This window comes from Temnothorax longispinosus, chromosome 4 (assembly GCF_030848805.1).
Source record: "Temnothorax longispinosus isolate EJ_2023e chromosome 4, Tlon_JGU_v1, whole genome shotgun sequence".
Taxonomy (NCBI): Eukaryota; Metazoa; Arthropoda; class Insecta; order Hymenoptera; family Formicidae; genus Temnothorax; species Temnothorax longispinosus.
In genome coordinates this window covers 19,774,929-19,797,843 of record NC_092361.1, presented here as the reverse complement: position 1 = coordinate 19,797,843, position 22,915 = coordinate 19,774,929, and the positions used below count along the sequence as shown (strand labels likewise).

Here is a 22,915-nt window from a genome sequence, read left to right as displayed (position 1 = left end):
ATATAATATACGTAAGAAAAGGTGGAAATTATTGCCTATAATAAAAGTTCTATTTCGAAATATGAAAAATCCAATCTTAGATTTTATCATGATAATTTCCAGTTCGCTTTGCAAATAAGATTGCCACGAAGGTAGAGACGGAAAATCGATTGCCGCTCGCAGTCCCGATCGCTTAATAGCCACGTACGTCCATAATCTCGCGCTATAAAAGCAAGCTTCGATAATACACTGGAAATAATACCCGTTCGTCCTTTAACTTTAGTGCAACGTTCCCCTCGATCGAAGGCTTTCGGAATGCCATAACTGACAAGAGAGTTCCCCGACAATTAACTATCCGCTCCAGGCTCGTGTATCACCGCGGACATAACGGAGATAGCGAGCTTCTTCGAAAGTCAGCGATTTAACGTCCGCGATCGTTAATCGCGCGTAAGAACGGCCGTGTCGGCGCGCGCCGATTGCCTCGTATAAATATATCCAATCGCTGATCCGATCTCTCTCGTACACGGATCGTAATACTGAATCGATCGGTTTAATGCTCGGCGCGCACCGTTGTTTATTTCTCATATAAATATCCTTTCGTCTCGTGTACGCCGTATGACTTTATCATATCGCGGCTTCCAGGCTGTTTCATTTGTTATACGGAGGGCCGCATTGATTTTTAAAGGCGTACGGTAATAAGTGAATAAAAATTTAAATATTTGCTCAAGCTTTTTCCTCTATTATAAATGTGTGCATTTGGCATAATTATTTCTTCTAATAAAGTATTATACTTTGTGTCGCAAAGAAATTAAACATTCGCAGTTAAATTGCGCCGCACAAAGTGCGGCCAAGCGTGATAAAGGAAATTTCTTAAAGGCCATGTGCAACAGAAAGCATCGCAACGAAAGGCAGCATTACGTATCACGTCGAGGAACTCTCCTTGGAAAGTCGCGTAATTGATTTCCGGGTTTAAGACGGGGGGCGGGAAGGGAGTTGGGGGATGTATCAGAAAAGCTGCGGATGGATCGTGAACCGCGCTCGTTGCCTCCCTCGTCGATTAAAAATGTATCCGACAATAGAGGCTTTACGTCAAACGTCCGAGGCAGGAGTTTTCCTCATCCGCTTCCTCGCTCACGAGGAACGAGCGAGGCGAGCGGTTAGTAACGGAGTTCGACGAGGGGTACAGCGTTCGGAGGGGGAGGCGGATAGAAATTCGTTATTAAAATTAATTATTCAGATCGGTAAAATGGCGATATAAGGCGCACCGACGGTGGCGGCCGTTTCGACGAAATGAATCGTAAATTGGACCTGGTGCAGATCCAACCCCCGTAAGCGCATCCCCCATACCTTCTACTAAACCCAGCATCACCATGGAAGCCTAACCCTTTGCTTTTACTTATTAACCACCCTGATTTATACGCGATTGTGCGTGAGCGAACTTTTTTCATTTCGTCCTTCTTCTTAGTCTTCTCCCTCTTCTCTCTATTCTTTTCCTTCCGTTCAACGTCTTACTTCTTCTTTAAGTTTACCTTACCAAAACGGCTTACCCACAAGTTTGGTTGATAATACGAAAATAAATCAAAATTTGAGATAACATTTAATTAATTTATCTATCTCTGAATTAATTAAATTAATTGAATACCGATTTTGTTAAGGCACTGCAGCTTCAAGTTTTTGCAAGAGAGATAATCCGAAAGTCCCTTGGCAAGTCAGACCGATCGAAAATCCAAAGAATGTCTTGGATCTCTAATGCCCCTTACATTCTCTTACTTCGCAGCGGTTCTCAACTGCGCTCTTCCGCTAGCGGCTTCCGCGTGAGCGGCTCCTGATTAACTCATACAATCCCGTCTCTCTTCTCCGACTCCTACGAATCTCCGATTTGCATGAGCAAGGAATTCCTTCGGTTTAAACCCCCGAAGCTTCCTCTGTCTACCTCTATCTATCTTTCTCTGTTTCTCGTCCCTTGTATATCCTCGCGTCCTCGTCGGATCCTCGCGGCCGCTCCTCATGAGCCTCCTCCTCGCTCCTGGGTACGAGCGCCGTCTCCGCTTGCTCAGCCACCGGCGATTCGGGCGAGCCCTATCGAGAGCGCATTTTAATGCGAGTCTAATTTTCGATTTAATTTCGGTAAAAATGATCCGGGCTCTTGGCCGATCCCGCGGCGGGAGAAGGCGGAGGAGACTGATTCGCCCCGCTTCAACCCCGCCGAGTATCCTCCGCTTCTCTCTATCCTCTCTTTCTCTCTCTTTCTGTCTCTCTTTACGTTGCCGACGAAAGTTCTCCCCGCAAAAACCCATTTGCATAACGTTTCCGTCGCCTTCCCGGGATGAAAACGAGCGGACGCCCAGAGGCTGTGTGTGCATATACATACCTGTACCTTTTAGATATACGTAGGTAGCCATCAAGGTGTGTGCGCACCCGCATATAATAAGTGGCGCGACTGTTGCTTCGATGCAATGAAACACATAATCAACGTGAAATATATCATGGGTGTCTTATGGATGCAGTTCTTATATTTTAATTGTAAATCACTATGTATAGCTCGTACATGGATCATTACATGGTATTATATTCATCCTAGAACCCTGATTTTTTTTAACCTAGACAGTCATAGCAATAAATAAAACAGCGTATATATCTTGTCATTATAATGTTAAATTGCATTAAGTGTAATTCTGAGGATAATTCTAAATCTTCTCATTTGCGTGGAATAAATTAAAATAGCGTTAATGCGGGTGACCCGTCAGCAATGAAAGTGCGTCTTAGTTAAGACGGTTATTTCGAGATTAAGATTTGTTCCTAATGCAAATGAAGATATGGACGAGTAAATATCCTTTAAGTGAGAACCGCTGTCTGGATGGAGGGAAGAAAGAATGGAACACAGGGAGAAAGGGAATAAAATTTTATATCTTATATAAAAGACGAAAGGGGTTACGCCGAGCACGACGCAATTTGTAGCCAATATTATTTTATCGCGGTACATTTTTTAATTACTTTGCTCCGACATGCTCAAACCCTTCTTCGCGTTCAACGCCTCGGTAGTCCGGTGTCTTATTAAACAATGGCGGATGGCGTCCGAATACCCTGGAGAATCGTATTTTACACTTTCCACACAGTCTTACTTTTCGCACTTTATACGACAACTTCGTTTCATTGCGAATAAATCTTCATTTACTCAATTAACTTTTATTTAGTTTACTACAGAACTCCGATGAGGACCTCTGCAATTTAGAATATATTCATGTGGGCTTCTTTCAGGTTAAAAATGCGTGAATTTTTTAGAGTCATTTCAAAGTTAGGAATCGAATATAATTTAACTGTAAAATCAAGCATTAAGAAGTAAGATTTGTTGCAAAAGTATACCGATAGAAAAGTGATGATTAAAAGTAACGAGTAAAAGATCACACAATCTGTTCAATACAATGACTGCAACTTTAACGTCATTTATATAGTTAATTTTGAATACATCAGAGATAATGTCATTACACATGTTCCCGTATATATGCGTATAAATCTGATTATGAAGAAAAAGAAGGATAAAAAATTGACATATGTTCTGATTTCAGATATCGATTTTAGCCCACTGGCAAATAATTTCTGAATGTCATATCTTGAAGATGATAAATCTTCGTTCCCCTAGCTTAGCTACTGCTGTTAAATTTTTCAGTAGTCATATTTTTATTCTCTCATTCTAATGTTTCGTTCTTTTGCTTCATTAGTTTCTATGAATTAGCGCAGGGTGAGGAAATCAAGAAAGAGCGAAATGACGACGAAACTCGGCGTGGTGGAGTGAGCGCGTCGAAGCGGACCGATGAAATTCAGACGAGGGATAATTTTTTAACGTTATTACCCGTCGGGTACGCTGCGAATCGGTTTCACCACCACTCTGTCGACGCCTTCGCCTCTGAAGCCGCCCACCCTTCGTTGATTGGCAATTTCGCGTCTTGAATTTTTATCCGACTCAACGGCACGATGGGGGTGGAGGTGAGGTGCTGCGGCGCGGCGCGGCGCGGCGCGGCAACCCCTTCGTTTTTAAATTATCCGCGAGATTAATCAAGGCGTCATTTTTCACGTCCAATTTGCAATAGAAGAGGAGGCGCAGCGAAGGGACGACGAGGGACGGTGCGAGAGAGTCGCCACGCAGAAAAGCAAACCTTATTCTTAATTGATATATTCTGAATTAATTAATCCTTCCGCTGGGACGGTCCAGTGGCGGCCAGCGAGTGCGACTGGATAAAAGGGAGACGACTGGTTGGATCCCTTTTACTTAATTAGTGCCAGCCGTAAATTTCTTTCATTGGACACTTTTTTCTTCGATTATTAGCGCATACATCTTCCGACCACCCCTTATTGGCTTGGCAACCCTTCCGTTGCGGATGGGCGATGGCCCACATCTGTCGACCAACATTAAAGATGTCGAAAGCAGTCGAAAACTGTACCATAAGAAAGAATACATATATATCATTGCGTTAAACTTTTTTTTAAATAAGAATTTATCGCAAGAAGTTTTACGATACAAAATATCAGACGATCAAAAGTCAAACAAAACGACGTAATTAAGCAATAACAATTTCAGAGGAAATAACTGTTGATACAAAATATTCGCCACCTTAATTTTTATAGAAATCAAGTCGCGCAATTATTGCAAGATTAAAAGCGTGATTCTCGGACCGTAAATGTATCGCGCGATCTTAACGCGATTACATGTACGTGATAAAAAGAGTGACTCTCGAGGAGTCTCCCGTGGGAAACCGTGCCTTTCGCGGCGTTAGGGACAAAAGCGAGCAAATGGACGTGAAAAAAGAAAACAGCCTCACTGCTGATGCCAAGAGAGAGAGGACAGAACCGAATAGAACAGAGACACGACGATCGGCCGATGAGGAGGAAGCGGGAAGCATCGGCAGGAAGCCGATGTAAAAAGCTTGGCGACGAACGCGATTGCCGCAGCTACCGAAGAAAGATCGTCTTTGTCGGCGAACCTGCTAATTAGTTTACCAGCTTATCGATCTCTCCTCGTATCTCCTCGTATCTCTACGTGTCCACTGTCACGAAATGATCAATGACGGGACTTAAAACATTGATGGGTTTCTATCACCATATGTTCGAGATGTTATTCGAATACAAACTCGGATAAACTCTCGAAATTGTCCGATTCCTTCTCGCGATGAGCGGAAAAGCAAGGACGTTTCTAGGGTTTTGTGGAAACGCAAGAATCGATACCAAAGTAACTCCACGTCACGATATATTCTCTCTAAGTATGTACTGCTGGCAGAAAGCTACTTTCCAAATAACGGCGGAATTCAGAAGATGGCAAGCAGCGCGTTACAGAGGCTGTGCTAATTGTCCTTATTGCCCCGTCTGCCTTTGACATATTAGTATATAGACGGAGGCGTTGGCGGTACTGAACGTCGACACGGTGGATAAACCGGAAACGGCAAATGCACGCGACACACACTGACAATACGTCGGTAACGGTAATATGGCACTACCCTGCTACGAGCACCTACCTATTTCACGATGTTTCCAAACCTTTAAGCAAGGTTTCGCTATCTGACGTTTAAAATCGTCAGCGATCCTCAATATGCTAATTTATCAGTATTTTAGTAGTACATGAAAATAAACTGTAGCTCAGTTTGCGTACGGTAAAGTGACCACTTTCCTCCGTCAACAATTTAAAAGAACAAATGGATAATCAGATGAATTAGTATTGAAAGTATACTAGGCATTTTAACTGTTCATCTTTTCGTTAGATTAATATAAGTTTATAACATTACAAAAATCACGCTGTAAATATTAACAATATTAGAACAGGTCAATTTCAAAAAGTAGCGATATAGTGAAATATTGTCGTGCATATGAGGACTCTTAAACCGTTAAAAGCAAATTTAATAATTGAGTTTCACCATCGAGCTTTTGAGGTAGGTTCGATGAGAACCACTCCGGATCCGGTAACGAACGGGAGGTAGCGTCGGTGCATTGACAATGGTAATAATTATTGTTGATGCTGAAATTTCAATTTTGCAATTGATGCAACGTCTGGAAACCTTCGGTGCGCCTGTGTGTACAAAGACGCGGGCCCGTGTAAAATTCGTATGTGTGTGTGTGTGTGTGTGTGTACGTGTACACACGTGACCACAGAAAGGCGAGCGGCAGACTGCGGAGACGCGAGCCAGCCAGAAACCATCATAAAGGTTCGGTTCTCCCTTTGATACGCGTACGGTAACGTATTTAGTTAGACATATCATTCGGTTTCCATCTATTGTACTCCCGGCGAACAAACTTCCTATTTGTTTGAACGTTGAAGCTCACACCCACCTGATTTACCACCCATGTCCCACGTGGCCAAGGAACGAAGCGTGCGTGCTTCCTATCAAGAAATAAGCTCGTCTCGCTATTGTAATTACCTGCAAATGGCGTTTTGCATCACAGTAAAGCTGTAAGAGAAAATTGGTCCTCTTGTTCGGACTCGACGAAAATAGTAATATAATCGGGGTGACGTCATCGCCATTTTCATTATTATCCAAAATTGATTCAGTTTCTTGTGTATATGAAGTCGAAAATTTTTTATATAATTTTTTTGCAAAATAAATGTACAGATTTGATCAATGCTATAATTTGTATATACTTATTGATATTTGAATGAAATTTTGATAAGAATAATATTTAAAGAAATGCTAGCTAATTTCTTATACAGTTAACGTAATTCATCTGTGTTGCAAAATGGCTTGTTGCAAAATCTGTTTTAAAACTGTTGATTTGCTCGCTCTATAGAGTTAGAATTTACTAACGTGTAGCTTCTAACTTTCTACGTACTCAGACTTGACATTTGAGCATCGCCTTCAAAGCTTCGTGAATCAGCCGAACTTTTTGCTTACCTTTACTCGATTTACGGAAATGGGCATTTAAAGTTTACTTAATTATTGTTAATTGTAAACAATTAAGGACAGGACCCGCGCCGGACGTCTAAGTGATGGTCCGTCTGGGGGATTCCCGAGACGGTTTTACCCGCGGGTTCTTAATAGCAAAGGCGACCCGCCTAACGACCGACAGCGGCATACCGAGTCCTTCGGACTCGCGAGCGACGTGCCTCAATAGATTCATCGAATACTATCGAAGGAATTTCGCAAACAATCCCGACCAATCGACACACGATCTTGGGAACCGCTCGGCGGATCGCCTCTCAAAAGGAGCACGATATCACCTGCCTATACACTGTGATGTTCGCCGGTGCACGAAGAACCGTGCTGGCATCAACTCTGGCGGTCAAAAAATAATGATATTTGAAATCTTACCATTCGAATGTTATTTGTCTAATTTAGTCAAGAAGCCAAAATTCAACCTATCTTACAATTAGTATATAATTTCAATAGTTGATATAAATACTAATTAATATATTATACAAAAATATATATATTTTTAAATCATATATAACTTATTCAAAAAATAGCTTTGCATATACTTGATATAAAGAAACAGGTTAGATTTAATTAACTTTTAAATTAATTTGTACTTTTTTATATTGATCTTTATATTTTCCTATTTATCCATTTTATTTGCCACATCAGTCAAATTGTTAATACAAATACAACCCTCAAGCAGTTTGACCAAATCGAAGGATCGAATCCTTCGGTGCCCTTGCAAATAGTGACCGGTGTGAGAAACGCGTCGGTCGGCCTTAAATCAAGGAGGCCCTAATTCCAGCAAGAAATCGTTGTGGGGCGTTGTTCCCAGGATCAGCTGGCCGGCTGACGGCATTTCTCGGACATACCTGTCGTACCTCATCGACCGGTTCCGACCGGTAACAAGACAGACTCTTCCCTGGTGTCTCCTGGAATCTTAATACATACCTACCTGCGATTTGCCGCAATTTCATGAGTTGTCATGCCGCGATTGACGATTAACACTCGAATAGGCTGCAAGTTTGTGCAGATTGATATACCGTTATGTCAGAAGGATTATATATATGATAGGTATGATATTTATTAAAATCGTAGTTGACTTAACATTCGCTCAATATAGTGGCATCTGTCACAATTATACATGCCGATTTCTTAAGATACTATACTTAAAGAGTCGCGCGTGAAGCGAAGCGGGCGATTCTCAAAGGTAATGAGTACAAGAGAATCCGTCACAGATTCCGGATTGTGCGTGGTATGTGTCTTGTTGTGGAAATGTTCAGCCTCTTAGGCGGGATTTTAATGACATTAAAGAAAAGTTGAGATTCAAGGGTACAGATGCGGCTCAATCAATGCCGCATGCTCGAGGCCGCACGCTCGACCTAGCCAAGGACGGGCAACAGTCGCCTGCATTCTACGTGTTCTTGTCTTATCTGTTCGTATAATGCAGGTGATCCCCTCTGCTCAGCTGAGGCACTACCTCGGGAAGGGTGACACCGAACCGACGACATTTTCTGGATGCGCGCGGTGACACTCCCGGCTGTCAAGCTCTGTTGGAACTCGGAATCCGCGAGCACGAGCGGAAAACTCCGTTTGTAGTAAAATTCAGTAGCAGAAAAGGGAGAAGGATGCAAAACTGTGTAGTTTCCAAAACTTGTGTCGTTTCCAACGTTTCTTGATAATTCTGCAACTCTTTTTATACACCTACGGGAAATATATATTTCTTTATAACGTTAGAAACTTTTGCCGGGGTAAAGCGACGTTCACTGTTCGAAATTACGAGTATGTCAAATTGTAAGAGAAACGATGGTATAAAATTCTTCGTGGTATGTGTCTTGCCCATCGACGCTTCGAGAGACTTAGCTCTCTTAGCTTTTTCCTGTGTGAACTGGCACTATATACTGTCACCAAGACGAGAGAATGAGGGCCATTTCACCGATTTCTCGCGGAGATATCACCGGCCTGCCGAGGTATGAGCGCGGGAATCAAACCCGACCGTGCTCTCCTCCGTGCCGAATGTTCGCGGAATCCGTTTTCCTGGCGGATTAATCCGCTCTTCGGGCGCGATCCATTTGAGAATATCCTCGCAGCGTAAGTAGGACGCAGCTTAAACCCTTCTTTCCGTTTCCTCCATCCGGCCCATTGTCGCGGAGCTAAGCACAGATTTATTATCGCGTTCAGAACCCACCTCCCGCCTCTCCCCTCGCCGTCGCTAGCCACCCCTCGCTGTCGCCTCCTCTTCCGCCAGCCTCGGGGCTCTCCGAGTACTAACCGGTCTTAGTCTCGTAAGAGAAATACATTCATCGAGTATTCTATTAAGAATCTGCACTCCCACGGATGAACGAGCGAAATAAGGTTCTTCCACCGACTCGTGTTTCCTTTTCTCTCCCTCTCCCTTCCTCTTTCGCTCTCTCGTACCCTCCGCCGTCCAATTCTCCACTCCTCGCTCTTCTTCCATTAGTCGAACGATTTCAATCCCTTGTCTCCTACGATGTCTTACCTCGTTTGGATCACCTGGTCGAAAAAGCCAGACTATCTCCTTTTACGACAGAGAAATCTGCGTCACGCTAAGATTTATCATGATTGCTGCAACTACCACATCCAGCAACTTGTTTTACGTTTTACGTTTTCTTCAACCGCGCCAATATCGAAAGTGATTTTTCGATATTGTTTTATGGTAGAATGTAGAAAGTTTAACAAATAAGAGAAGGTAATTAGCCATGCCTTTATCGTTATAATATTTGGCATCTGTGATGTTATCGAGTATCTATCAGATCGTCATAAATCAATGATATTATCGGCAACGTTCGATCGAATCGCGACCGTCATAAAGACTACGTCGCAAAAAATTAATTACTCCCGACTTTTATATCGATCATGTTGCGAGGGCCACGCGATCGTCATTAATCTCAGAAAATTCCGAATTCAGCCGCGTCAGCGTGCCAAACTCGCGTCGAACACCCGGTGCATGCTACCGGATAATGACGCGAGACGTGCAGCACGCGCTACGCGTAAACATTCAGAAAGTATTTACGCCGAAGTCTCTCGTCTTTCTCCACGTTTCTCCCTTTTTATTTCTCCTTTCCTTGTGTTACCTTTAAGATACACAAGGTGCAGCTGTTCGCCGCGGCTCGACTTAAACCGATAATTAGCTCATTTCAATAATTGACAGGCCATCACCGTTCGCACCGACGGCGAGTAAACGCATCTGGCATCGGAGTGGATTCGTCATATGCGCGCATACACACACACACCGGTGCTCGGTGCCCATTCGCATCGATGATCATCGCGTTGCAGGCTGCGCGCTGCATTATGTGTCGGCGCTCTGCCGGGTCTTTACGCGGCAATAAAACGCGTGTATGCGCTTATTTTGCGTTTGACGTCGTCGACGACGTTCCGCGCAACTTACACCGTCCATTGTTTCCTTCACGCGCGTCTCGATGCGCATACCTACGAAGCACTTGATTCCCGGCTGCGCGGAGATGCGCATCATTCGCAGCATCTCTTCTCGCATCCTTCCCTAATACCGTTTTCGCGTAACGACTGCGTGCGCGAGCCGCGTACGCTATCGCTCGCAATTATTGCAGTTTACGCGGGCACGAAAGGCGCGGCAGTAAAATTCCCTTCGAATTGCGAGCGAGGTATACGAGAGGAAGGAAGGAGAAGGTGACGAGGGAGGGTGGAGGAGGGTAGCCGAAGGCGAAGACGACGACGCGGAGGAAAGAAATCGCGTACGATGCTCTCGAGAGAACGGCACGGCTTGTCTTGCCTAGCGCCTTCTTCTTGCTCGTGTTTTTCCCTCTTCCGCGGCCGGCCAGGCAAATTGCACCAGCCGCGTGCAGAGAGATGTCTGAAATTGAATATTATCCGCGCCGAACGACTACGCGCGCTGAAGAGGTACGATAGTGACAACGAAGAGCAGTCAAAAGCTCTTTTATGTGTACCTGATGACTATGGTAGATGATAGCCCCCTCTAGACACACGACGAGTAATTGGTTGACGATCCTAATCTATTCTGCGCTGAATACACCAAGAAAAATGCGTCAAGAAAATAGAATGTGTAGATAACGTGAAATAGGAAATAATTGTACTGCCGCTCTATCTACCTTGACATATGTATAAAGCTAGATATCTTTCGAGCAATATTTCAATTAGAAAATGAAGATATGTGAAATGTATAACGTCTTTTCTCTCACACATATAATGTTATTCTTACTATAATGATACACTTCTATTATAATTATTATTTTAACGTCTATGATTTTAGACTTATTTGATCTGACTATGTATAAATCTGGCAACATCGACATAAATAATAATCAAGCGGATACATACATTAAATATTTATTTAATAAATAAAATTCTAGAACATTGATCTTATAAGTTGCCCGTGTCGTAATCTTACTAACTATTGCTTCTTCTTGTAATGACCGTGATATATTACAAAAGTTTCGTAAGCTATACTTTGATCTTTATAAGAGTTAAATTATTTCGACTGTTTTGAATCTTCGCTTTATTCATTGTTACCATTCAGCTATATACTTAATGTTGCTTAATTTAGTGTGCTATTGCTTTTAACCTTTATATTGTGCAATAGTGCAATGAAGCAATTTTGTCTTTGATATATTCAGAAATGTTAATTTTTAAAATTCCCATACTTATATGTAAGAACAGAGAGATAGCTAACTAATAATAAAAAATTTCGCTGAATATTCTAACACTAATGTTTTATATTATACTATAACGCCAGCCAGGCTGTTGAAATTTCTTTAATTATTATATCTATATATCTTACTCTATGAAGTAATTAATCTTATTCTATATATCTTATACTATATCTTATTCTATTCAACTCCTTTGCAAATTTATCTATTAAAGAAGCTAACAAGTATTAAACGCTCTTTCTTCAATACGTTTCATATTCCGCATCGCCGACTTTATTTAGCCAGCTTTGACTTTACGTCGCCGCTCATTCGTTTATTACCCCGCAATTACCGTCGTCGATACCATCTTCAATATTATAAACCGTTCTAATTGTCTCGTCGGCTTCGCGACTTCGTGCAACGCAAACGATCGCAATCGTCGAAACGATCGTTCTTCCGTCGTCTCACGCGAAGTCTTCGATCCACGGCATCCATAACTCCCTTTCGCCGTTTCGTCCCCCCGCGCGGATCAGTCCCCTGCTAGTCGAGCGGGGGTGAGGGTGGCCAGCACGAAACGGCCTTATGGAAGCCTCTTAATCGCACCCCCGTCCGAGTTTCAAAGTTTACGGGTTAAAGACCGGCTGCGTTATTAATGCACGGATTCCGTGATAGCGGCGTCCGGTCAATATATCTCGCGTTTCCGAGCGATTCTTCCGAGCAGTGCAGCTATACCCCATTCCTCCTACTCCTCAGCCCCCCATCTTCCGCAGCTCTATAGTCTTCGATCGATCAGTCTGTACACGTCTTCCCGGGAATCGTTTTGTTCCACACAAAGTGAGAACGTACACAAAGAATGCCAAATGTATATACAATTGTCACCGAGTTATTGATATTATGAAAATAACCAATTTTATTCTATGATTCGGAGATGTAAGATAGTTGATATAACGCGTCGTGGAAAAATCAATTCCGCATTTATCAGAGAATGAAATATCTACGGTAAATGTAACGTAATAATGATATGCTCGGTGTATACACTCGTATCCTTCGAATCACGAGTAAGATGTGCGCCGCGCAGCTCCGCTCGCGCTTTCTCTCTTATTTCAGTTATTTTATAAAATTATTCCCGCAATTTATTCGCGCGCATTGAAATTAGTCTGTTGGATCTCGGGAGTATTCTGGCAGGCTGCCGCCTCGCATTATATTCTTTGCATAATAATTATGACGATAATGAGGGTTTACGATAGAAGCGCGGCTACTTGGCATGTTCCATACGCTCTCTCGCCGGTACTTTCCGCACTCCAATTTGGGATTGGCGAATGTGTTACCTTGTCGAGCTTCGCGGAAATTTCCCACGTCCGTAACTTTTTCTCCCCGGTACATCAATTCCGCAAAAACCAACTAGGTATTGTTACCTTATTATATATACATTTGCGAACTTTTGCCTCGGTGGTTATCAGCCCTTCGCTGAAAATGATTTTCATCGCGTTTAAACATTTTTGTAACAATGAGCGAATATGTTCTTACGTTATGCTCTCGTTAATAAAGTTATTAATGCGATGCGCAATAGTATCACTTTGTGCAAAATATGGTTGGTTTAAAATGGTAAGATGGCTTTAGATGCCCATCCTCGCGTTTTAATTGCAGGAATATACGTGCGCCCGTATACAAACTCGGACGCATTCACGCATATTTTTCATTTCTGCAATACGGCTATATAGCAGCTTTTCATAGCGGCGTTATTTCTGCAAGCAACCAAATATAGATTTATATTAATATTTAAATATGATTTAGTACATTGCTGTCAAATAATATTGTCAGTTTTACGTATCGTTAACTGCAAGTGCATCTCCTTAAGGTTATAATAATACAAATCAAAATCTCACTTTATAATACTGTTGTTATATATGGTGCGGAATCTGCTTGTTTTTTATTTGTTAACTTTAATAAATCTACACCGTCATTTCAACTTATTACGGCTTTCTGATCGTCTACGAGCTACCGCGGAAATAGAAGGCGGGGCCCAATCCACGAATCTTCGGTACCAAGTTTGGCGAGAGAAGGGGCCGCACGCTTCGGAGGACGTCGTTAAACTTCTTGAAATTGGAATGCAAACAAACCCATTATCGTAAAGTCAAAGGGGAAGACAGCAGTTTATTTAAAAGCCGCGGCGCATGCATAGTGCACCCCCTGCCCCCCACCCCTGAAGTGTTCCACGTGCCGCCGAATGAACAGACCGTCGATGCCCGCCGCACGAAAAGTATGAAAAGTAATTAAATCCACGTCTGGTATCTGCAAATATCGCACTAGCGTTGGAGGAATTCAAGTATTCCGTCGGGGGAAGAAACATGAGCGTGCCGCGACAACTTTTATAATCCTTTTACTTACTTGAGATGTTATCTCGGTTGGTTAATAACCGCAATCAGAGATAAGTACTGATATCATTAATAATCCTGCATAAAACTGGTACGGTGCTTTAAACGACGCCCCGAGTAGTTTATTATGAATATAAAATAAGGATTTAGAAATTGAATGTTTTTAATGATACTAAGACGCTGTCTTTATTGCTATTTCTCTCTCTCTCTCTCTCTCTCTTGTTTTTTAAATTTATGGAATATAATTCATATTTGTTCTGGGCTGTTTAAATCGTTATCTACTCCGGTTAGTGTCTCGCTGCTTAAGGTATCTGCAAGTTTAATTTGACTTTTAACATGCTGACAAAACAAGGTAGGTATAACTTCCGCTGTGTTGCGAGAAACATCAGTGTTTCTCGGCTGACATACTGCTATCAACACTTCGCTGTCGTGCGGCTATTCGTGACAGAAAGCTGATATCGTGCGCTAGCTTTCAGTACTCGGACATAAATAACTCGAAGCGATTCTTAAAGGGTTCACTTACAAAAGGGTCCATTATTAAAAGAGTTATATCCGCGGCAATGAGTCTTTTAAGAAGAGATATGCGGGATTATGAGCAATAGACGAGTGTGTAGGTGTGCAGCAATTACGACATTAAACTGGTTGCGCCAGTTAAAGACTCTCTATTGGATAGTATATAAGTTGCGAAATCCTATTTCGGGTAGAAAGTGGAAGCGTCTTCGTTCTTACCTGTGGGAAAATGATTCGTTGCATATTCTATTATCCTTAATAGCGACGTTCTCGATCTACGCCCATTGTGAATTCTACGTGGCCGCATGTGCTTGCGTCAGAATTACGGGCTTCTCGGTGTAATTTCGTAGAAAGGCGCATCGATCCATGAGGAGTACGTGATTTATGTTGCGAAACTAGTGTAGGGATCTCAAGCTTGTACATGTCATAAAGTAATAATAATAATAATTTGATGTATCGTTATAAACGCTCGAAATTGAAAATAACCTTGGAAACACGAAAATCATACATTAGGGCGCATTGCGGAGCGAGTATGCAAGAGAAATCAATTTATCAAATCACGAAAAGAACAACATAATCAATTTATTTCCCATCACGTCTGGCACGCGTGGATCCACGCGATATCTTTCTCTCTCGAAGAATTGGTCGGGTCCGATCTGTATCGCTTTTCTGATATGAGCGAGCATCAAGGAAGCAATCATCCACCCCACGCGATTCGCTAACGAATCAGGAGTGGCAATAGCGCGGTAGAATATCTCCATCTGCGTTTCGATTCGCACCGACAATTGGGTATCTAAGTAGGTTAATAAACGAGCCTCGTCGATGCTGCCGGATTCCCATAGAACCAATCGGCTGCGCATCACGCAACGCCTAACGCGCCACGCAATGAATCGCACACATCTCTAGATCTTCCCAGGATTATCCAAAGCTGAGTCAGAGACACGAGTTTACCTGTTTACGGAACTGCTGTTTCAGACCCAGTCGAGATTAACGATCCTTATAGAGAATTTTTTATTTTATTTATATAAATTTTTTAAAAATATATTTATATGAAGATAAAATTAATCAGATATTAAAATTTTTAGAAATAATAAAATAACCAATTCATGTTCTCTCTCTTTCTCTCTCTATTTCTTACATCGCTTTATTAATTTAGTAATTTATTCATAATAACGAATCATTATTTTCAACATCATAATCTAAGTTCTTTGGAACCATTGCTATATTGAGAAATCAACGTAACTTCCACTTTGATGAAAACGCACGGCAGAAGATAAGAATCTCCCCATGGCCAGGAGACTAATCGAATTCTCTAAATCCAGAACAAAGAGCATGCTGCTCGATTCCCACGAAATAATAGAAAATAAATATCTGCCCGATGATTACTCTTCGTGCTAGTTGCGGACGTCTTCGTGACACCCCTCCTTGCCGCTTCGCGGTTCGATGCACCTGGGAAGAAAAGCCCATGTGTAAGCGAAACGGAGAATACGAAGAATAATACATCAAAATGTTCCACACGCGCGATTCGATTTGCAACGGTTTCCACGCTAATGGAATGCTAGAAATATCCCATCGACACTTCTGCCCTGTACACATTTTTATTCATTATTACAAAATACATAGTTTCTATTCGTTATTACAAAATACAATTATTTTTCATAAATTTCTTGCTATCGCTGGATCAATAATAAAACACAGTTACAAACTCTTAAGTAATAAATATTTTTAGGATTTATTTTTATTCACACATATTTTTGATTTTCCGTAATATAACGTTTAAAAATTAAAAGAAAAATTTTAATGTAGAAGATAAGAAGTGTGATTTTATTCTTATGAATTATATCGCTCCATTGTTATATCGCTAATGTATATACTGTTGTGTGTGACATATGAGTATTCCTTATGTGGTGCGAAGTGACATATTGAAATATTAGAACCGCAACGGACCGGCGAATATATCTGGGCGAGTCATCGCTCATCGGCGTAGTTTCTTTCGGATAGACGCGCGGATGACGCGGTCGAAAAGAGAATCGACCAGCTGTAGAAGAAAAATTATCACCTACAGGTTTTCGCAGGGGCTGTGCGCGCAGAGGGGCAGGTGCGGCAATTAAAAGACTCACCGCCGTCATTTGTTTGGTGATCTCGACGGCGTATCTTGCGCGAGCTGCTTTTATAGTCATAGTTTCCTGAGCAGGGGTGAACCAAGTTCCACCGTCTGCTTGAAGAAAGTGGAGCTAACCGAAGAGGCGATGCGCGCACAGGCCACAAGGCCATTATTGTTCATGCCTGGACGCGCGTTGCGCGCGCGTTATAATGTATAATTCAGGCGACTAGAGCGCGGACCCGCGCCTTACATTTCGTTGAGTAATGATCTGATAGCATTCATGATATCGATAATATCGTTTCTTATAAATCCCGTGGGAGTTGTATATTTTCGTCCCCGCTAACTCGCGCTTTGCTGAAAGAATGGATCGTTATTAAGATAGTTATCAAGGAAATTCCCTGACACGGTCCATTATTCTTATCTGCCCGTAATGGTGGGAACTGATATTGTAAGTATATTCGGCTATGGCAAAGGGCAAGGTGTGAATTAGGTAATATGCGATTAAATATGTAATGAAGTAAATATAATTAATGAATATTTCAGCACTGCACACATACACGCGCGTGCACACACGCATACACACAAATACTATACCTACGACTCTCGCGAGAGAATAACTTTTAGCTCCGAAATTTCTTATAAATATAATTTGATAGATTCATTATCTATCATTCACTAAATTATTACGAATGCTCCTATATTAATTTTTAGTGTTCGCTTTTTGTCTTTAAGGTTAAATATAATCCATTCTGACATAAAACGGAAAAAATATGATGAACAGTAAATGGCTGCATCAGGGATTGTTACGTATGTGCCAAACCAGGATGAATGAGTTGAATGTTACGTAGGCGGGGTCGAGGATCGAGAGGGTAACAGGTGGTCGTGCAGGAAACATAGGCTATATAAGAGCAGATACTGGCAAGTGGTTAGCATAACAATTGCACCAGCTACTGTGTTATACGAGAATTCGAATGATTTATGTACGGACATGCGTTTTGCGTTTGCATGCATCTCGAACGTTGCATACAAAAAAAAATTTTAAAGTTTCTGATGGTCCCGCAGATTGTCGGGATATTGAAAAAAATTATAGATATTATCCATGTACTTCAAAGCAATGGCGTTATTTCAAAAGATATAGAAAAGTTCAGTCTACTTAATATGAGCTTATCTAATCGTTTATCTAATATTTAACTCTGCATCACGAGTATTCAAATTAAGATAGAGTATAAGAAGAAATTGTTAATTATTATATTTAAACATATTTAATTTTAAATTTTATTTTAATTTACAACGAAAACAACGCTAATTGAAACATTTTAAGTAATAAGACAGCATTAAAGAAAAACAATTTTTTGTTTATTCATACCTATAATCAATCAAATATGTATTAAAATTTATTACAAAGTAATTTATTTATTTCGCATCTGTCTTGTCTATCAACTCGATCATTTTTCTTAAATGTAAAAGTCAATATCTTCTAACTTAATTTGTGAGTTATTAGAAGTCTTAATTTTTAAATATATTCTTACATTTTCAATTGCGCTTTTATCCACATTTTATGACTTTGAGAAATGCACGTGTCACGAGCATAATATGACGTTTTTATTACAGGTCATTTTAAAATTAAATTTACTTAAATTTTTTTTAAATATTAAACGTAAAATCTTTTAATGTTAATTAATACGTTATTTGAATTATGGTGAAATTAATATTAAAAATATATGAATTAATAATACTCTAATGGAATAATTTTAATTATACATGTGATATATATGTTACAATATATGCTAGAGATCGTCACTGTAGAGTTATTGTAAGTATCGTTAAATGTTTCATTGCTGTCTCTCCCATTGTGATATCATTATCTTCACAGTTCCTACGATAGTCTCCTACTTTTCCATACAATGACGAATTTTTATCTCTATCGAACATACATATCTGAATATCGTTTCTTTATCTACACTTGGCTTAACACTCGCCTCCTAGCCTTAACACTCGCCTACACTCGCCTCCAAATTGCATTCTTCAGTACTCACTATATGAAAAAAATCAAAACTTGCAGTTGTGTGTCGTGCCCTAGCACCCGTTCCCTAAAAAAAAATTAAAAACTTAAATTTCACGAAAAAGTTAACGTTTCGATTGCCAAAAGCAGTCGCAAGAACGCATGCGAAAAATGCCAAACAGACTTGATGCGAGTCAGAAAATTACAGATCATTATCGATACGCAATAAAGATGAAGTCCGTTCCCTCATGAACAGTTCTTTATAATATACGCCCTTGATGTCATCGCGATTGTGACAAAAATAACGTGTATCCGCCGGAAGTGCTTCCTTCCCACTTGCCGTTTCAACTTTTCTATGCGGTCTCCAGTCCCTCCATTATTTTGTAGTTAGCTTTTTTACTCTCGGTCTTACTCACTTGTTCAGCTCTTTACCAGGATGATTTGCTATATTTCGTTCTATACAATCCTCAAGCCGCGAATTTGCCGACGTGGTCATTTATACGCTCTATCCAGCTCGCACACGTACATATACAGATCCTATCAGAAGTAACAAGTAATATTTCCTCTTTAATTCTATGGCGTTGAAATTAATATTAATCTTCTAATAAAAACTTTATTGATTACTATTTTAATCGACATCTTTATCGATATGAAAAATATTTGGAAAACCTTCAAATTAATATTTATAAATACACTCATTTCTTTTTACACTATTTACATACTGAAATTTTATTTTTATTAGTTATTTATAAATTTATGTTATTTCAGAATATATTAGAATTTTGATGTCGATAGATGCTTTTTTTTAGTTCGGTTTTTACGATGTTTAGCTTATTGTTAGAAGGAGTATACTCCGACTTCTGAGACGAGCTGTACATGGCACACCGACAAACGATTGCATCTGCCATCCGCGTATCGAATTGAGTGTCAAATTAATTGATCGCGATCTCTGAAGAACGGTGCAATTGTAAACCACCCTTGGCAGGAAGCCGTCTGCTCGCTGAAGCACAACTTAATATCTCGATCGCATCTGCTTGCAGTGGATAAAAGATTACAAGATATCTCGGAGTGACTTAAAAAAAAGATCCGTAAAAAACGGAAAGCTAAAACCTTTTGGGCTTTAAAAACTATAATACTTTTTTTTTATATGAAGTTGTTGTATGTGTGTGTATGTGTTGTATTTTTAATGTCAGACGTATAGAGAAGCAAATAATGTATTGAACCATTAGTAAAAATTAAAATGTAATTAAAAAAAAATTTTCTCCATTGTTGATCGTAATTATTGACACGAATCGTTATTAGTTTGATAAAGAATTCGTAAAATATGAATACAACTCATCACGTCAGAACTGCCCGGGACTTATTAGCGAAACAGTTTCGCTGATATGCTTGCTTTCTAAATAATTCTATGCTATTGCGTAGCTCGTAGCACCCGCACAATATTATCAGATCACGGAAACATCCGCCGCGGAGAAACGCGCGTACTCGTAGGAAATAGAATTTTAATGAAGACGCCAATCGTCCTCGAGATGCATTCTTCCTGCATCTCTCTTATACCAAAATGCGATGGTAATTTAACACTGATTGCTTGAATTAATGTTACATATTATTACATATATATATATATTTAACTTTAGTTGATATTTTAGCAAAATGAGAGACAACGTTGCGTCTCTCCACTGACAAAAGAATAGTCACCAGTGAGCAAAATTATTCATAGTGATATCTTATGAATGTTAAAAACGTAACGAAGTCGGTTTCGGTTTTGTCAGATGAATATATAGGTAAAAAGTTTTAAAGCCAACGATGTGTCGCGCCTCTCTCGTGGCAGACGAGATAGCTCTAGACATTCAAACGATTTTCACGGGACACACAGAGAAAAGAAAAATGAAGAGAGAGAGAGAGAGAGAGAGAGAGAGAGAGAAAGCGGGGCGGGGAAAGGGGAGGAAACAGATGGATAGCGAAACGGAGAAGAAGTCTCTGTGTCTGGTAGGCGTGTGCTTACGCCTACTAATTACGCTTTTAGATGTTGTTATGCCCCTTCCGCTATGAAAGCGCTCTCGCCTCGTCGGTGTCGTCTGGCAAGACATCACAACGGAGAAAAACTCGCGCTGCGTATAGCCAATCGAAGTAGCGACAGAGGGTGGAAGAATCGCGCGGATCTTCCACGGAGAAAGGGTGGAGAACGGGCCCTCTCGAGGCCCGAGAATCTACGTCGCTTGCTCGCGCGAAGAAACGGCGGGACCGACTCGCGCCTCACCTTCGCTCGGTCCCCGCCGCCGCCGTGTCCGGGTCCCCGCCGGCGGATACTGACCGTCTGCCGCCGCAAGGTAATTACGACCGCCGGCCGGAGCCGGTCCTTCTCGAGAAGGTGAGTGACAAAAAGCCGCGTCTTAATGCAAACGCGCGGCGGCCGGGGCCGTAACTCGTTAATTATAGGCCGCCTCTGATTGATCCGCGGCCACTTCGCTTCGGTATCCGCGCGGCGGATAGCCAGCGAGAGGCTGGCCCCCGGTATATACCAACACCCTGTCGATATCCGGCGCGGCACGCGCGGCCAAAGGATCCGGGCGCTGGGACCGGGCGTGGGGAAAAAAAATTAATTGAAAAATACCGACGGCGAGAGGCGGCGCGAGGGCGCCTCACGAGACCGGGGAAAGAAGTGAAATGGGCACCGGCGCACGATGGTGACGCCTTTGGGCCCAAAGCTGCGTTTAGAGTGTTGGCCTCCTTTTTCGCACTCCCTTGCGTGCGAAGTAACGAATGCAATCGCGCGAAGTCGTTCGGAGCATCCGGCTAATGTCGGATTTTTACGTTGCCGTTTCAGACGAAGGGCTGGGGAACAAAGAGCTGCAAAAAACATTCGGTGTACTTTTTACCGGGGCGCCGGAGATTCGCAAATTTATAAAAAATTAGTCCAAAATTATTATTTGATTATGCAAATTGCAAGATTGTATTAAGCTTCGTATAAAAGATTCGCACGAGAATAAAATTCTCCTACGTTGCTGGAACCGAAGAGCGATAACGTCGTAATCGAATTGATTCCGAAATCGAGAGAACCCAATTCGTTCGTTTGACAAGGGTGTAACTCGATCCACCGGCAATTTGTCTCAACGCACGTTCACGCGAATCCGATTCCGGTGACCCCGTAGCCTAGGCATGTGGGGAAACGCGCTGCATACGGTCGCCCGCCATCTTCGTGGCGTCGAGCTTTTGCCTTTTTGCATCGTCGCTGTAATTTAATTTGCGTCGCGGTAAGAGCCGAAAGAGCCACGGCACCGGCGCTATCGACACGTCAAACGTAAACACATGCAGATTAGATATTTTCCTACGATATGACGCCAGGCAAAGGATTCACTATCACGCGCGAAGTCGAACCGTGGCGGCGATGGTTACACAGCGGTATGGCGCGCGCACACACGAAGAGCACAGGTCTATCAGAGACCACCACCTACCCCTAAACCCGTACTCCGCATGCTTCGCCTATCTGCATGACGATATCGCCGAGTGCTATGGCCGAATGTAAGCGGATATTGGCTATACATATTTATAGGAGCGCGCTGCTACCGGCTCTTGTGACCGCGTTCGTTCAGTTCGTTCGTTTCCAGCACCGCCCTTTGCCATCAACATTTTGTTCCACTTCCACACACAGACACACACACACACACACACACACGCGCACGCGTACATATTTTATCTCTTGCCCTCTCGTGTCTTCTCTTTCTCTCTGTTGAACTCAACCGCCATTTCTCGTATATATCTCTCGGTTTCTGCGTCTCCGTTTCGCCCCTTTTTCGCCGACTCTTCGCCGTTACGTTCAACTCGCATTGTCGTCTTCGTCGCTCTCGTCGGTGTCGTCGCCAAAGTGCGGTGGAGCGGTGGTGAAAGGGTAAAAGAGAGGCAGAGGTATAGAATCCTTTGTCCGGCGGAGAGAACCTCCGTCACACGGAAAAATATTTGCGTTATTATCTATTACCTCGAGCGGAAAATTGAAATTTTCCGTCGCAGTGGGACAGCGCTCCGGGGACGTACTAATGACAACAATTCACGTCCCGCGACGAACTATACGTTTAATTTTTATTAAATGCAACGCAATTGAATTACAGTGTCGGCTGATACCGTGCGACGTGACAATGTAATGGTAGGTGTGTATCTTGTTAATATTACAGTAAGTCATTTCGTGTTGTAATCGTGATCGGAGTCCGCGTACCTCTCGCACACTATCTTCTATTTAAACTCTCACCTTTCTGTTTTCTTTTAACGGCATCATGTAGCCCAATTTTTGCAATTTTACTGTTATTTTAAATTCGACAATATCGATTTAAGCTCCTGGTGTAATTTTTATCGAATACAAAGGATTATAGTTCGTCGCAGGCAGGAAAGAACAGGTGAGACATCGTTGCGAC

At 41.8% G+C, this 22,915-nt stretch overlaps 1 protein-coding gene and 1 long non-coding RNA gene across 2 annotated transcripts in view; one reads left to right on the top strand and one right to left on the bottom strand.

Annotated features, from left to right (window-relative positions):
* Window positions 1–22,915, top strand: part of LOC139812236 (uncharacterized) — a 535,555-nt gene that overhangs the window by 429,275 nt on the left and 83,365 nt on the right. The window lies entirely within an intron of this gene.
* The window catches only part of LOC139812237 (uncharacterized), a 170,322-nt gene continuing 163,487 nt past the window's right edge, over window positions 16,081–22,915 (bottom strand). Inside the window, exon 3 of the long non-coding RNA XR_011731838.1 lies at window positions 16,081–16,861. This is a non-coding gene — a long non-coding RNA (uncharacterized lncRNA). The remainder of the gene's footprint in view (window positions 16,862–22,915) is intronic.